Source organism: Periplaneta americana, chromosome 8 (genome assembly GCF_040183065.1).
Source record: "Periplaneta americana isolate PAMFEO1 chromosome 8, P.americana_PAMFEO1_priV1, whole genome shotgun sequence".
Taxonomy (NCBI): Eukaryota; Metazoa; Arthropoda; class Insecta; order Blattodea; family Blattidae; genus Periplaneta; species Periplaneta americana.
Window position 1 is genome coordinate 153695216 of NC_091124.1, and position 14870 is coordinate 153710085.

The following is a 14870-nucleotide window of genomic DNA, read 5'->3' on the forward strand; positions in this document are numbered from 1 at the left end:
TGCGCACATTAACCTTTTGAGAGTGACTAAAATTAATTAGATTCGATATATGTTGTGACATTGTTGTCCTTCAAGTTAATCTTCTGACTTGTAATTAATTTTGGACGCTGCAGCTATCACATATACGTACATCAGTCATCTTCGTTTTGAGTCGCATATTGGGCAGAGATGATTTCTTGGAACTGTGATTTGATTTTAGAACTGTAGTCACAGTCTGAATCAGTTAGAAACTTATCACAGCGACACAATCACACGTCTTCAAATCACACCCCATCACTATTCTGAGGCACATGAAGTATCGTCAGTGCTATCAAAAACATGCCCCATACTTCTCGGTAGTTCATTATCTGTGCTTATTTGTATTCAAGACAGGTTCATTATCGCATTGGTTTTACCCAAGGTGTTTAGTTCGCAACAAGCCTTCGTTTTCACTCACATGGTTCATGTCATTAAAAAGCACTTCTGTCTTATCTTAGTAACAGATGAGCCTAAAATTTAATTGCCAGGAGAAATTAAGTAACGGTACCAATACTTCAAATATTTGAAAGACATTTTGAGATACGTATCAGTGTAGGGAATATTCACTTCTGTTCCTCCAACATTGTGTGTGTAGTAGGACTATGTATGCGTGAGTGCGTACGTGTGTATATGCTCATCGTACCATTATTCTTCAAGGATTAAGTTCACTCGACCTTTTTGACTAACTCTTGCGAGAATTTCAAACCTAAATATTTGAAAGACATTTTGAGATACGTATCAGTGTAGAGAATATTCACTTCTGTTCTTCCAACATTGTGTGTGTAGTAGGACTATGTATGCGTGAGTGCGTACGTGTGTATATGCTCATCATTACCATTATTCTTCAAGGATTAAGTTCTCTCGACCTTTTTGACTAACTCTTGCGAGAATTTCAAACCAACTGTAGACATTGACATACAGTGGAAGTCGTCATGGGGTTAGTAGTACAGTATGAATAGATAAGAGATGCGATCATCGCTGCCTGCTAACCGCCGGCGGTCGAGCACGCTGTGGCACAGCTACTGTACTGTGTGTGCTAGAGATGGAAGAAGAAATCACTAGCAGCGATTTTTCACCGGTGATTAAAAAATCACTTTCACTCCAGTGAGTGAACTCTTCGTTAAGCAGTGAAACAGTGATCAAGCGGTGATTTACTAATTGCACCAGAAACAACTGTAACGAATCACTATTTCCTCAGTGATTTCAACATACAATGTCTTACATTGCAGTCCTCTGCCACCTGTTGAGCAATTTTTGAACTGCTTGACATTACATGGATTTTTGTTCTTTGTAAGCTTGTATGATTTGTGATGAAAGAAAATATACTGTACTACTGCAATTTCAGTGCCGAGTTGAACAACTTAGTGATGTGGCATAACGTTCTTTAGTAAATTTTTAAGAACTAGGTTACTTTCAACTTTCGACGTGGTTGGCGAGTTGGTATAGCGCTGGCCTTCTATGTCCAAGGTTGCGGGTTCCATCCCGGGCCAGGTCGATGACATTTAAGTGTGTTTAAACGCGACGGGCTCATGTCAGTAGATTTACTGGCATGTAAAAGAACTCCTGCGGGACAAAATTCCGGCACATCCGGCGACGCTGATATAACCTCTGCAGTTGCGAGCGTCATTAAATAAAACATAACATAACATAAAAATAGTTCTATAGTTAGCTATATATTCTACTGCACTGTTATAGCCCTTCTGCCCCCTACTTGTTTCAAATATAACACTCTAGAGGTCCATGACGCAATTCTAGAGAAATGACCATTTCTCTATTAATTCGTCCTGGACCTCTCTCATGTTTTCTTGGTAATTAGCGGGGCTTTAAAAATGTTATAGTGGCTCACCAGTGAGGCAAAAATTTCACTAGTCAGCTTGGTGAAATTACAGAAGCACAAATAAAAAATCGGATTTTTTTTTTCATTCAAGAAAAAATTAATCAGCCCTAGTAACAAGAAAATGGTCACCGGCGTAGCTCAAGCAGTAGCGCATTTGCTTGCTGGTTCGGAGTTGCGCTCGGGTGTGAGTTCGATTCCCGCTTGGACTGATTCCCAGATTTTTCAACCGTAAGGTGAATGTCAGGTAACCTATGGCAAATCCTCGAACTCATCTCGCCAAATACCATCTCATCACCAATTCCATCGACACTAAATAACCAAATAGTTGATACGGCGTCGTTATATAACCAAAAGAAGGGGGGCTACAACACAACAGTGTAGTATAATATACTGACAAGCATACAACGATTTATATTTTGAAAGTATTTGGTATTTGTACCTGCAAACTGAAGTCACTTGTTTATCATTATATATAGACCTATATCATGGAAGCCAGTTAAGCTATAGAAAATTTTGCCTTCGTAGATTCCTGGAGAATTACCACTAATATTTACCGTATATTGTAGTAGTTTAACCATACTATAACTGTGGAATGTGTGAATAAAAAGAAGGGAGAGGCTAGAATTATGCAGGCCTACAAATAACACTTAGTTCAACCACACTTATCAGTTTATCACCTTTATTATACATGCAGCCAAATGAAAATTACATAATGCCGGTATTAAAGTTAAATATTCTTATTTTTAAAATCCGCAAATAATCTCAACTATGTGTCCGATTTCATCATAATAAATAGTTCTGTTTTTTCTCTGCACTGTCAATGCACCTAGAATATCTTATTCCTTTCATTATTTTAACACTACTGCATCTACGATCATAATCACATTCACCAATAATTCAAAACAGTTGATTGCTCGCACTTAGTAGTGAGAAATCATTTCCAATCGCCCCCACTCACTAGATCACTGCTCTACTAGTGATCAGCTGATCCGGTCTCTCGTCGTCATCACTGGCAACTGGAAATCACCTCTAATCACTGGATCACTGGTTAAAATCCGTGATCGAAAATGAGCTGTCACTACTTCACCGGTGAGTGAAAAATCACGTTTTACCCCATCTCTAGTATATGCTATGCGTAGCAAGCTCCAGGCAAATTGACGAGAAATAAAGCCTATTGTTAAACGTACTTACTTCTTACAGATGAAGGCAGTGGCGGCCGGTGAGGCATTGTGGTGGTGGTGCCAGAAATGAAAATAGGTTGTACGCAAATGACCCTAGTGAAAATGATAATCACAGCTCACGTTTACATTATGTTAAATAAAACACATTAATTAAACCAGCTATTTTACCAGGTGTGCAGTTAATAATGCATCTAGTTACAGTTACAATAACATTTCCGAAACTAATAACGAAATTTACAGATACAGATAATGCAAAACTTTCACAGTATTGTTAGTCAAATACAAATAACTTTTATAACTAGTAAAATTACTGGCAAAAAAACACGATATAAACAGTGATATAGATAATAAACGAACACGTTTGCATTTTATTTAACAGGCAGATGAATCCAAGGCAGCAGCCTGTATAACACATGTTCATGTCCTGCACAGATCTCATGTACCGTTAATAAAAGCATCAATACTAGCAACAGTGTAGCAATATTTAGTTGCCGCAAAATAAAACAAATATTACACAACATTAACAAATGGTGTTACGTAATATGAAAAAAATATTTATCTTTCTAAAAAGAACCATGACCAGCTCTGCATTTAATATAGTTAAATGAAAAATAATTTACACATTCCAATCCTAGTTGTGTGCATTAGTTTTGAATTGGCAACATTACATTAAAATTTGGCGCGGAACTTTAAGTTTTAGTGCAAGTCTGTGCTTGATGGTTCCCTGCCTAACGTCTCCAACAACCCTGCCATCTAACGAAATTTCTCCCTTGCTGCGTTCTAACGGGCGGAATGTTAACTAATGAATAAAATTGAATTCGGCTCAAAGTCTGCCATAATAAACGCATATAAACTAGAATCAGTACAGCCTTTTGTACAGTGTTACATGGACGCAGACAGTGCCACACCGAAATGGCTCCAACGTTCGGAGAAACGCTGCAAGAGTGCGTCCCGATCTGTGCGCGCGCTCGTTCAGGTGAAATACGAATAAAATGTGTATAAATAAATTAGTACAACTACTTTTTAGGATATTATTTTCTGTTTCTTTCATTGGTGGTGCCATGGCACATTGGCACTACCCCAAAAGCCGCCCCTGGATGAAGGTGTTCGAAGTGTTGTCACTTGGTTGAGACCTGCGCATAAAGTTTCGGTAGATTCGGCGCAGTTCGCCTTCAAAATTGAAAAAATAATGACGTGTTTGCATGGTCAAAATATTTTCTCCTTAAAATTCATTTGTACCCAGGTACTTGTAAGTTTTGAACCTGTATCTTATGCGTCGAAATTGGACTGTTTAGCCCGCCAATGTGCCATAAAACATTAAATAGTACGCTATATTGATCTCAGTGGATCAGAAAACCGCACTATTTATAAATAGAAGTTCCTGCCGTGAAATTAACTTGTCAAGTTGTCAATTGTATTTTAGCACAACATACCAACAGACGAGATTACTCGTCCTGGATTTCTAGTTACAATCTGAAAATGTCGTGTGTTTCATAGACCATCAACATCATGAACTGTGTGTAATTATAACACATGAGTCGCTTAGAATCAAATTGCACTTCATTCAAAAATCTGATTTTACAGAAAAGACAAACTAGTGCATTTACACTCCAAACGGTGATTTTACTACTAAAGTTAAGGCAGATAAATTCCAGATTGACTCCAAACGAGCAGTTTATCGCATTTCCTGCAAAATTATGCACTGAAACACACCTTAATCCCACATTTCAAAATTTGGAGAAAGTGCAGTTTGATAATAAGCGACTCGCATGTTCTGCTCCTAGGTGTCAAAATAGATGCTCAACTTCATTCAGTTGTTTCGATCACATCTGATCTCGGCGTCCGCTTGTAATATTTAATGGACTGTTAAATTTGGGAATCCCTACCTCTTTAACTTTATCTGTTATATAACGATGTCTTATCAACTGCGCATTTGTCGAGCGTTAGTGATAGCGAGTTATTTTGACGAGATGAATTTAAAAATTCGCTATGGGAGTATCTGATATTCGCCTTACAACTGAGAAACCTCGGAAATAGCCAACCTGGTAATCAGCCCAACGGGATTCGATCCAAAATTCGAAAGCAGCCACGGAGTACGAGCCCCGGTCATTATTGCTAAACTATGGCGGTGGCATAGCTTATCCATTATATCGGTTTCTTCTAATGTTCACATCTGGTAGTCTGCTATGGTCCTAGGAAGCGCAAATGTGAAGTTTAAAGTTTTTGAGAATTTATTATATTTAAATTCCAAATTGTCTGCTGTGTAACCCAGTTAGTAGAACAATTATCTACGGACTGAGAGGTCCCGGAATTTTCTCGTTGCCAAAATTTTACAAAGGCGCGGCCCCACTCAGCCTCCTGTCAAATTGAGCCTAAATAGCTTTTAAAATGGAGTGCCGGAGATCCATTGAAGTGTTACCACTTCGTACGATAATTATCGTATTGTACGATAGTTTTGACTCTCTTACGAAGTACGATGACGTCTATAGGATAATCCCTTATTATATGATAATTAGACTTCCCTCATGCATATGCTACACTCGAACGAGAATTTTCTTATAGTAACTTGACGAAAATAGAACTTCACTACAATCTAGTTACTGACACCATGAATACCTTCTTACTACAGATGGTTTTAAAAGAATACTTTATGAAAATATCAACCGAAAAGACAAAAGTAATGGCAGTTTCTAGCAAAAACCTTATACGAGCAAAAATAGTGGTTGATAACAAAATAATAGAACAAGTGTAGATTTTGTATATTTAGGAAGTCATATTTTTGTAAAATTGTCAAAAAGGCATAAATAAAAATATATTGAAATATAATCAATTAAATGGCATCTTGAGAAGGAACTTTGGAAAACAAATGCGAAAAAAGGTCCAAATCCGATTTCACAACATAATATCAAAACCAGCTCTGTTATATGGCAGTGAATGTTGGACATTGCGGCAAAAGGAAATAAATAGAATCAACGCATCACAAATGAGATTTCTACGATCACTGACAGGAGTTACCTTGCGGGACCGCATTACGAGCGAAGACATAAGAAATCAGTGGGAAGGTGAGGAGATGACCGCAGACGTCCAATATTATCAACGTAAACCACCTTCTTAGAATGCCTGAAAATCGTTTACCAAAGAGACTATTGTATTACCATCCACGAGGACGAAGAGATTTAGGCGGACCTCACCGACGTTGGACAGACCAATTGCATTTGTAGTTCACAGACGGGAAACAACCCAAAACTGTGTATTGGCAGAAGAAGAAGAAGAAGAAGATAAATAATGGACTTTATCCTTTAAAAAAGAGGAAGATATAGAAATAGTCAAGTCCAGAAACAAGCACCGAGGCAGAGGAAATGAAGTGATCTTTGAAGAGAAGTTTTTAATATCATGTAACATTTAATAAGAACAATTTTTGTTAAAATACTGTATCCAATGAATAAGAACAATTTATCTGTCTTAGTGTTTTCTGTTGTGTGTGTGTGACATAAACAGAGATTCCGAATATATTTGTGATGATTAGGGCTAGGATTTTGATGAAATTGCATCTTTCTTCTAGTAAACCAGAAACATAGCTGCTTTAGTATTTATATGTGATGTGATGAACTGAGTGTTTTAAGACATATTTGTTACGGAATTTTTTCGCATTTTAGCCTGTTTCAACTCATAAGAGCATCTTTTGTTTTATTCGGTCATTTTTTAGGCATTTTCATTTAATTTTGGTCATATATCCCCATTATTAATTTAAAATAATGTTTATTTCCTTTGATATTTTCTTTACATATTTTGTCCATTAATACCCATTATTTTGTATAATATTTTAATCGTTTTCCTACACAAATATTGTCATTTTAACGTAGTACACCCCATGTAATGGATCAGTCCAACCATCCCTTCAATATAGACTCCTCCATACCTGCTAATTTCGGATATGAGTGACCTTGTGGTAGACTACATGGAAACTAAAAGTAAAGTAAATCCATGGTGCTGCAGCCCATGAAGGGCTAAGACCGACCTGCTGACTACTGACCTCACGTCCACATGCTGAATCAGAGGTGAACGATCACACATGGAAACTACATCAGGTAAAATAATTAATTAAACTGTACTGCTTAGAAAAATTTATGTAAAATTTAATTTAATTACTAGTCTAAATATTAAGTAGTACAAAACATCTTTTCCTATGTATGTATGTATTGCGAGTAATTTTACGGCTGTCGCCGTCTCCCGCTTCTCAACTTCCAGGTACTCCGGTTTTGCCAATCGCCCATTTGTAGACCCCTGCAGACCATATCCTCCTGAACCTCCTTGCTCCAGTTTTTCATTGGCCTTCCTCTTCCCTTTTTTCCCGGGGGAGTCCAGTTGAAGACTTTATTAGGCCAGCGGTCGTCTGACATTCTTTGGAGATGCCCATACCATATCAGGCGTTTAGTTTCCACTGATTGTAAGATATCTCCTGATACCTGCATTATATTACGGACATCCTGATTCCTAATGTGGTCCATCCTCGAAATTTGACAACTACGGCGCCAGTAATCCATTTCTAAAGCCAACAATTTCTTCTTCATCCTGTCTCTCATTTCCCAAGTTTCAGAGCCATAGGTACATATACTTTCTATTATAGTTTTATATATACTTGTCTTGGTTTTCCTTGTTACCTTGTCATTCCACAGGAGTGTATTTAATTGTCTTATGGCCCGCTTTCCTTGACCAATCTTATTATTCATATCTTCATCACTTTTGGCCTGACTGTTGAGGGTAACACCCAAATATTTGAATGACTCAGAGTTTTCTATTTGTGTATCCCCAGTATCTAAATTTACCTTGCTGCGACTACCCACAACCATGTATTTTGTTTTCTTGAAATTAATTGATAGGCCCCCTTCCTTATAAGCCTCACTCAATTTACGAAACATATAGCTGGAATCTTCTTCATCTGCCGCTATCAGCACTTGATCATCAGCGAAATGTGGGCTATATAAAGTATCTTCCCCGACTGATACACCCATCTGACCACATTTCTTCCTCCACTGTTCCAAAATTGCTTGGAGATAAATCTTGAAAAGAGTTGGAGCAAGTGAGCATCCTTGGCGTAGGCCTTTTGTAACTGCGAAGTCTTCTGATAAGTGGCTTCCTACCTTTACAACACTACTACATCCACAATATAATTTTTTAACCGCCCGTATATAGGTTTTCTTTATGTTCATTGCTTCCAAAGTTTCCCAAAGTTTACCTAAAGGTACAGTATCATACGCTTTCTGCAGATCTATAAATGTAAAATGGACCTCTCTGTCCCTCTCTACCTTCTCATCCATCAATTGTTTCAACGTGAATATCCCATCAATGCACGATCTCCCAGGTCTAAAGCCATTTTGTTCTTCTAAGTCTGTATATTCTCCTTCTATTCTTTTCTTAATCTTTTCCTACTAAGCCAATTATGTAAGAATTTTTAGGACATTTTTGAAAGATTTTTAGGTCATAAATGCTTTGTTTTAGGACATTTTTTTCATGATTTATAGGTCATCAAAATCCTAGCTCTAGTGATAAGTAAGTATGATAATCCCCACTACTTCTAAGAGAGCGAACAAATCGTTTCTTAACGCAAATATTTTTGAAAAGGAGATGGGACAACATAAAAATTGAGAGTCGCTCTACGATCAAATACGGTGTTTTCTGCTCCGTCCGTCCCAAAATCTTATTAAACGATACATCGTATTGTTGTCCATTTCCACCTTCCTACGCGCTACGACATATTTAAATACATCCACAGATTCTGAATTCGGCCACGCATCGACGCGTACCGAGCAGATACCAATATCTCTGAGCGATCAGCCATCACTTGACACACACACTTCCTTACTAAAGCGTCTCCATTGAAATTAATGGCACAGGCCTGTAATGGAAGCAAAATTCCGTAGCTCTGATAGGATTAGGTTCAGATAAAGGGTACGTAGGTTAGTTAGTGGATAGATGGGGGTGGAATCCCTCTCCATGGACTGCAACCTTGACGTGGTGAGAGGGCTTGCGTGCCTCTTTTAACAGAGAGGCCAGACTAATGGCAGTCCGATAAAAATTGAACTTCAAAACTTAAGAAGTAACAGCAAAATTTAAACACCCCTATACAGTAATTTAAATAATACAATAAAATTGAAATGAATTCAAAGTTTCTTCGTGACAAAAGGAGAATACTGCTGAGGAAGATAATTATATCAGTTATTCCTGAAATTAAATAACGAAAGTCGGCTCTTTAAACGTAGGCTAAGCAAAGTTTACTTAGACGTTTTCACAATCATATCTCGTGAAAGTGAAAAATTCCGAAGGTTTTATTCAGTCTTGAAACGTCAAAATATTATTCCAATTCATTAGAAATGCATGGAATTGAGTTTAATTGATATTAATTATATTTACGATTTAAAAAATAATATTTCTGATATGTTTGCGAAACTTTTAACATCGTTTCCATAGAAATGGATGTATATTGTTCAGGCTGCATTATTGCGTTCGCTGATTGCTTCATTGACTCAAATTTTCTGCTGTTCCGAATGAAATGTTCGAAGAATATTGCTCTTAATGTGGTTTTGTCTAACTACAGACGAATCAAAAATAGGAAATATAAATAGGATATGACTAGTAACCCATTTACTAATATGATTCTAGTATCTAGTTTAACCGGAGTTGCAACTCCAGAAAATACAGATGTCAATTTAATGATGAGTTTGAACATTCAGTGAAATGTGTGTATTAAAGACGGTGTTTTCATCTACACTGGGCTAAAATGTCACGAAATTTTCCGTAGACATTGAGGAAAACTACGAAAAATTTAATCTAATGTAGCCAATATGGAGAATCTAGTGCGGAACAGACGTAATATTTTTGCACAATTTGTTTTCAAATGTAATATTACTCGGTGGCCTAACTTCACTCGAGAGATTCGAACCTTGAGGAACACAACCTATAGATTTTAATTTGGTGGTTGATACTGTATTTCCTACACGAAAAATTTGAAAAGTTTTCAAGTGGGGCGGGGAGAAACAGCTGTAACTCATGCGCACTGCGTTGTGTTAACGGAATCGCTCGAGTTACACAGGAGACACTAGAATTCTCGATGGTAATTTGTCATGTTACACTAAATCAGGAATTATTCAAGGGCATTCCATATAATAGTGAATTAAAGAGACGGATAAAATAATGTTTTTAGTAGATATTTGGGACTCTTTAATTTGAAACATTAAATGCAGATGTTTAAGATAGGCAGGACATGTAGCACGCATAAACGAATTCAGAAATGCATATAGTGTGTTAATTGGAAGGCCAGAGGGAAAAAGACCTTTGGAGGGTGCCGATACGTAGATGGGAGTATAATATAAAAATGGATTTGAGGGAGGTTGGATATGATTGTAAAGACTGGATTAATCTTGCTCAGGATAGGGACCGGTGGTGGGCTTATGTGAGTGCGGAAATGAACCTTCGGGTTCCTTAAAAGCCATAAGCAGCAGCAGTAGTTGTAGTGGTAGTCTGACGTTTAAAAATATATGTAAGCAATTTGTTATAAGTAATTATTAATGTTTAGATCTTATTTTATTGCAATTTATGTATGTACGTACCTTCATTAAGTATCGAATCCTCCCCTGAGCACGAGATCACTCTCTTTCAAAGAAGTGTTAGAATTTTGTAAATTTACAATTTCTTTGTGTTGTAATTTTCTGGCACTACAAAATATTATTATTATTATTATTATTGTTATCGTTATTATTATGCCACTCTTACTCCGCTCTATCTGTTTGTAGCTCAAGCACTAGCACTGATTTTCTATCCAGGCGGCCCTGGTTCAAACCCGGCCAGGTCGTGATGGAATTTGTGGCGGAAGTTGCAGAGGTTTTTCTCGTAGTACTCCCGTTTTACTCTATCATTCCACCAAGTCTCTACCTCCCACATTTCATCTATCATCGGCATTAGTTAAAAATTGGCTGGGGTGAAGTCTTTGGGTTAGTGTGTGTTTCCGATGCTGATAGAAGAAGGGCTCGAGCCTCTCGGCCCAGGGACTTACCAGGTATTCGTTTCAGGAGTAAGGCATGATTACCCACCTGTCAGTATCGGATTCACGAATGCCACGTGTCGGGCTTGGATAATACGGTACATATGGTGTACTATGGACCAATGTATTGTAAGTCTAAGTGAAAGGATTCGTCCTGGTCAGGCCCTCGTAGAGCCAAGCCAAACTTCATTACGTCATAGTCCATAGGTAAATTGTCGCCTAATCGGCAACCATTAAACGTGGTTATATTTTATTAAGATTGTTATATACAATTCTTTCTGCTTACTTACAAACAGATGTAGAGAGGGCCTCAAAAATTATTCTTCCAAAGGAAATAAAAATTCAAGTATGGTATAAAAACTGACAAGATTACGTGTAACGTCTATGCAGAAAACAGGGTAATGGAATTAAGACAAACTCATATTTGACTGTCTGTGAACGAAATGAAAGAAGCTATGAATAACAGTCAATCCTGTAATAATAATAATAATAATAATAATAATAATGCATTAAAACGAAATATACTGTTTCTTGGGAATAACTAAAAAACAGTTTTGTGTCTCAGGAAATAAAATAAACAATGAATTGTTATACAATACACACACACACACACACACACATATATATATATATATATATATCAACATAAAGGAATATCCCGTAAATATTTTTTTAAATGCGGGTACTTGTCTGTTCGTTATTAATTCATATGCAGCCAGTTGTGTAGTGCTTAGACCAAATTTTACATCTAGTATCTACATACTTCGTTTCATAATATATTTTTCATCCAAAGTGTAAAAACCAGTGTTGATTATTTTTCTCCTATTTACAGAGTTTTGAATATTTAAATTGCACATTTTAAAATAAATACACATATTTTATCAAAGTGAAAACGAGTTCAGAAGTGCAAATAATATGACAAGTTATTGAAAGAATTGAAATTTGAATATTCACAGTTGAAAATGAGTTAATATTTAAATATAAAAAAATTTCAACTTTCGTTCATTTAGAAATGTTTGTAGGTTTTTTGTCTCATATATTACATACCGATTATAGTGCCAGATTGTAGAAATTAATTATGGATACTTGTTTTGTAACTGGACAAACCCTATGTATGTACATATCTACGGATAAATAAATGGTGGAAATTACAATAATACAATAAATTACAGTAAAAACAAAATTATTTACACCGAATACTTGCTTCTTGTTTTGTTTCGACACGATGACTGCCTTACTCACTAAAGGCAGACCTTAACTGTGTCTGTGATACTGATTTATACCCCATATGCAACTATACTGTTTCGAGTTGCTTGGTAACTCTAGGTAATCAAACACAGGACTCTAGCGGTAAGTATAGATAGGAAGTTCGTACTAAAGCAGTAGATTGCGGTTGAGTACAGCGAGGAGTATAGATGTCATCCGCGCCTCCCCCTGTTCTCGTCCGATACAGATTATACACAGTATGTTCACATAAACAATGCATAGTGGCATTCTGTGAAGCTATGTAGAATCTTGAATAGTTTGAAGAATATTGTTAATTTATATTAATATTTTAGCTTCTGAACAAAGTATGCTATTGTGTTAGTACTGCATTATTTACGTAATGTGAATATTATGCATGATTCCATAAAAGTAAACTCATCTGTTATTAAATAATCATGCAAACAGGAGTGTATAACACGTTAATTTTTTTCCTCAATTATTCTTCGTTAAATGTTGACATCTCGTGCTGCTATGCATTTGGTTGCGTTACAGTCCAAATTCAACATTGGAAGTACGACACGAACTTCCTAGCTGTCATTACAATAGAAACAAATCTTTTTTTAAGAAACAATTATGGGTTTAATATTATATGCCGCATACAAGACACACTATTAGATTCACAGACTAGTTGTTCATCTGATGATAGTACAACATGCTGTATCATATTTCGGATTTGCTCCAGTAAGTCTTTTGACGTAGAACGAATATTTTCAGAATACAAATATTGTTTTATTTTTTCCTGAACCTAAAAGGAGTATTTCTTTTGGTAAAATGAAAATGTTCATTGTTATTTATTATAATGAGGCTAGAATCATAATTGTACACTTTATATGTTATTTTTACATGCATGGGTAAATTAATATAGATTGGAATTTACGGCTCCCTTGACGCTACTCAACAGGAGTAGGCTACGTGCCGGCACCGGGTTTTTCCTTCTCCCTTCCTCACCTTCATTATCATCCTCACCCATTCCATGCAATACACTTACACTAACACTTACATATACATTCACCTAAAACACGACATAACTCTTCACAAATACATGTCATGCATGACGTGGCTCGCCGAAGTCGTGTGTAACTTGAAAATGGGTCAGAGTCCTGCTATCGTCCACACCTGTGGAGTGACGGTCAGCGCGTCTGGCCGCGAAACCAGGTGGCCCGGGTTCGATTCCCGGTCGGGGCAAGTTACCTGGTTGAGGTTTTTTCCGGGGTTTTCCCTCAATCCAATATGAGCAAATGCTGGGTAACTTTCGGTGTTGGACCCCCGGACTCATTTCACCGTCATTATGACCTTCATCTCATTCAGACGCTAAATAACCTAGATGTTGATAAAGCGTCGTAAAATAACCTACTAAAATAAATAAAAAAGTCCTGCTATCATACCCAGTATGCGGAACCCGAATCACAGACACAAACAGAATTACATATTATTGCTTTTTATATTATTTTCTTGTTCTAATTGTAAGTCTGTGGACGATTGGAGCACATGTTTGGTTACCACCCGGCTGTACGTTAGTCGTCCTGGTTCACTGACATTGAGAGACGCTCTATTACTTTTCACTCGGTATAGATATAGTCGATGCTCACACAACTTAACAGTTTTGGTACCAACTTCCTAGCTCTAGTGATAAGTATAACAATCCCCACTACTTGTAAGAGATCGAACAAAATAGTTTCTTAACGCAAATATTTTTAAAAAGGAGATGGGACAACATAAAAATTGAGAATCGCTCTTCAACTAAATACGGTGTTTTCTGCTCCGTCCGTCCCAAAATCTTATTAAACGATACATCGTATTGTTGTCCATTTCCACCTTCCTACGCGCTACGACATATTTAAATACATCCACAGATTCTAAATTCGGCCACGCATCGACGCGTACCGAGCAGATACCAATATCTCTGAGCGATCAGCCATCACTTGACACACACACTTCCTTACTAAAGCGTCTCCATTGAAATTAATGGCACAGGCCTGTAATGGAAGCAAAATTCCGTAGCTCTGATAGGATTAGGTTCAGATAAAGGGTACGTAGGTTAGTTAGTGGATAGATGGGGGTGGAATCCCTCTCCATGGACTGCAACCTTGACGTGGTGAGAGGGCTTGCGTGCCTCTTTTAACAGAGAGGCCAGACTAATGGCAGTCCGATAAAAATTGAACTTCAAAACTTAAGAAGTAACAGCAAAATTTAAACACCCCTATACAGTAATTTAAATAATACAATAAAATGGAAATGAATTCAAAGTTTCTTCGTGACAAAAGGAGAATACTGCTGAGGAAGATAATTATATCAATTATTCCTGAAATTAAATAACGAAAGTCGGCTCTTTAAACGTAGGCTAAGCAAAGTTTACTTAGGCGTTTTCACAATCATATCTCGTGAAAGTATAAAATTCCGAAGGTTTTATTCAGTCTTGAAACGTCAAAATATTATTCCAATTCGTAAGAAATGCATGGAATTGAGTTTAATTGATATTAATTATATTTACGATTTAAAAAATAATATTTCTGATATGTTTGTGAAACTT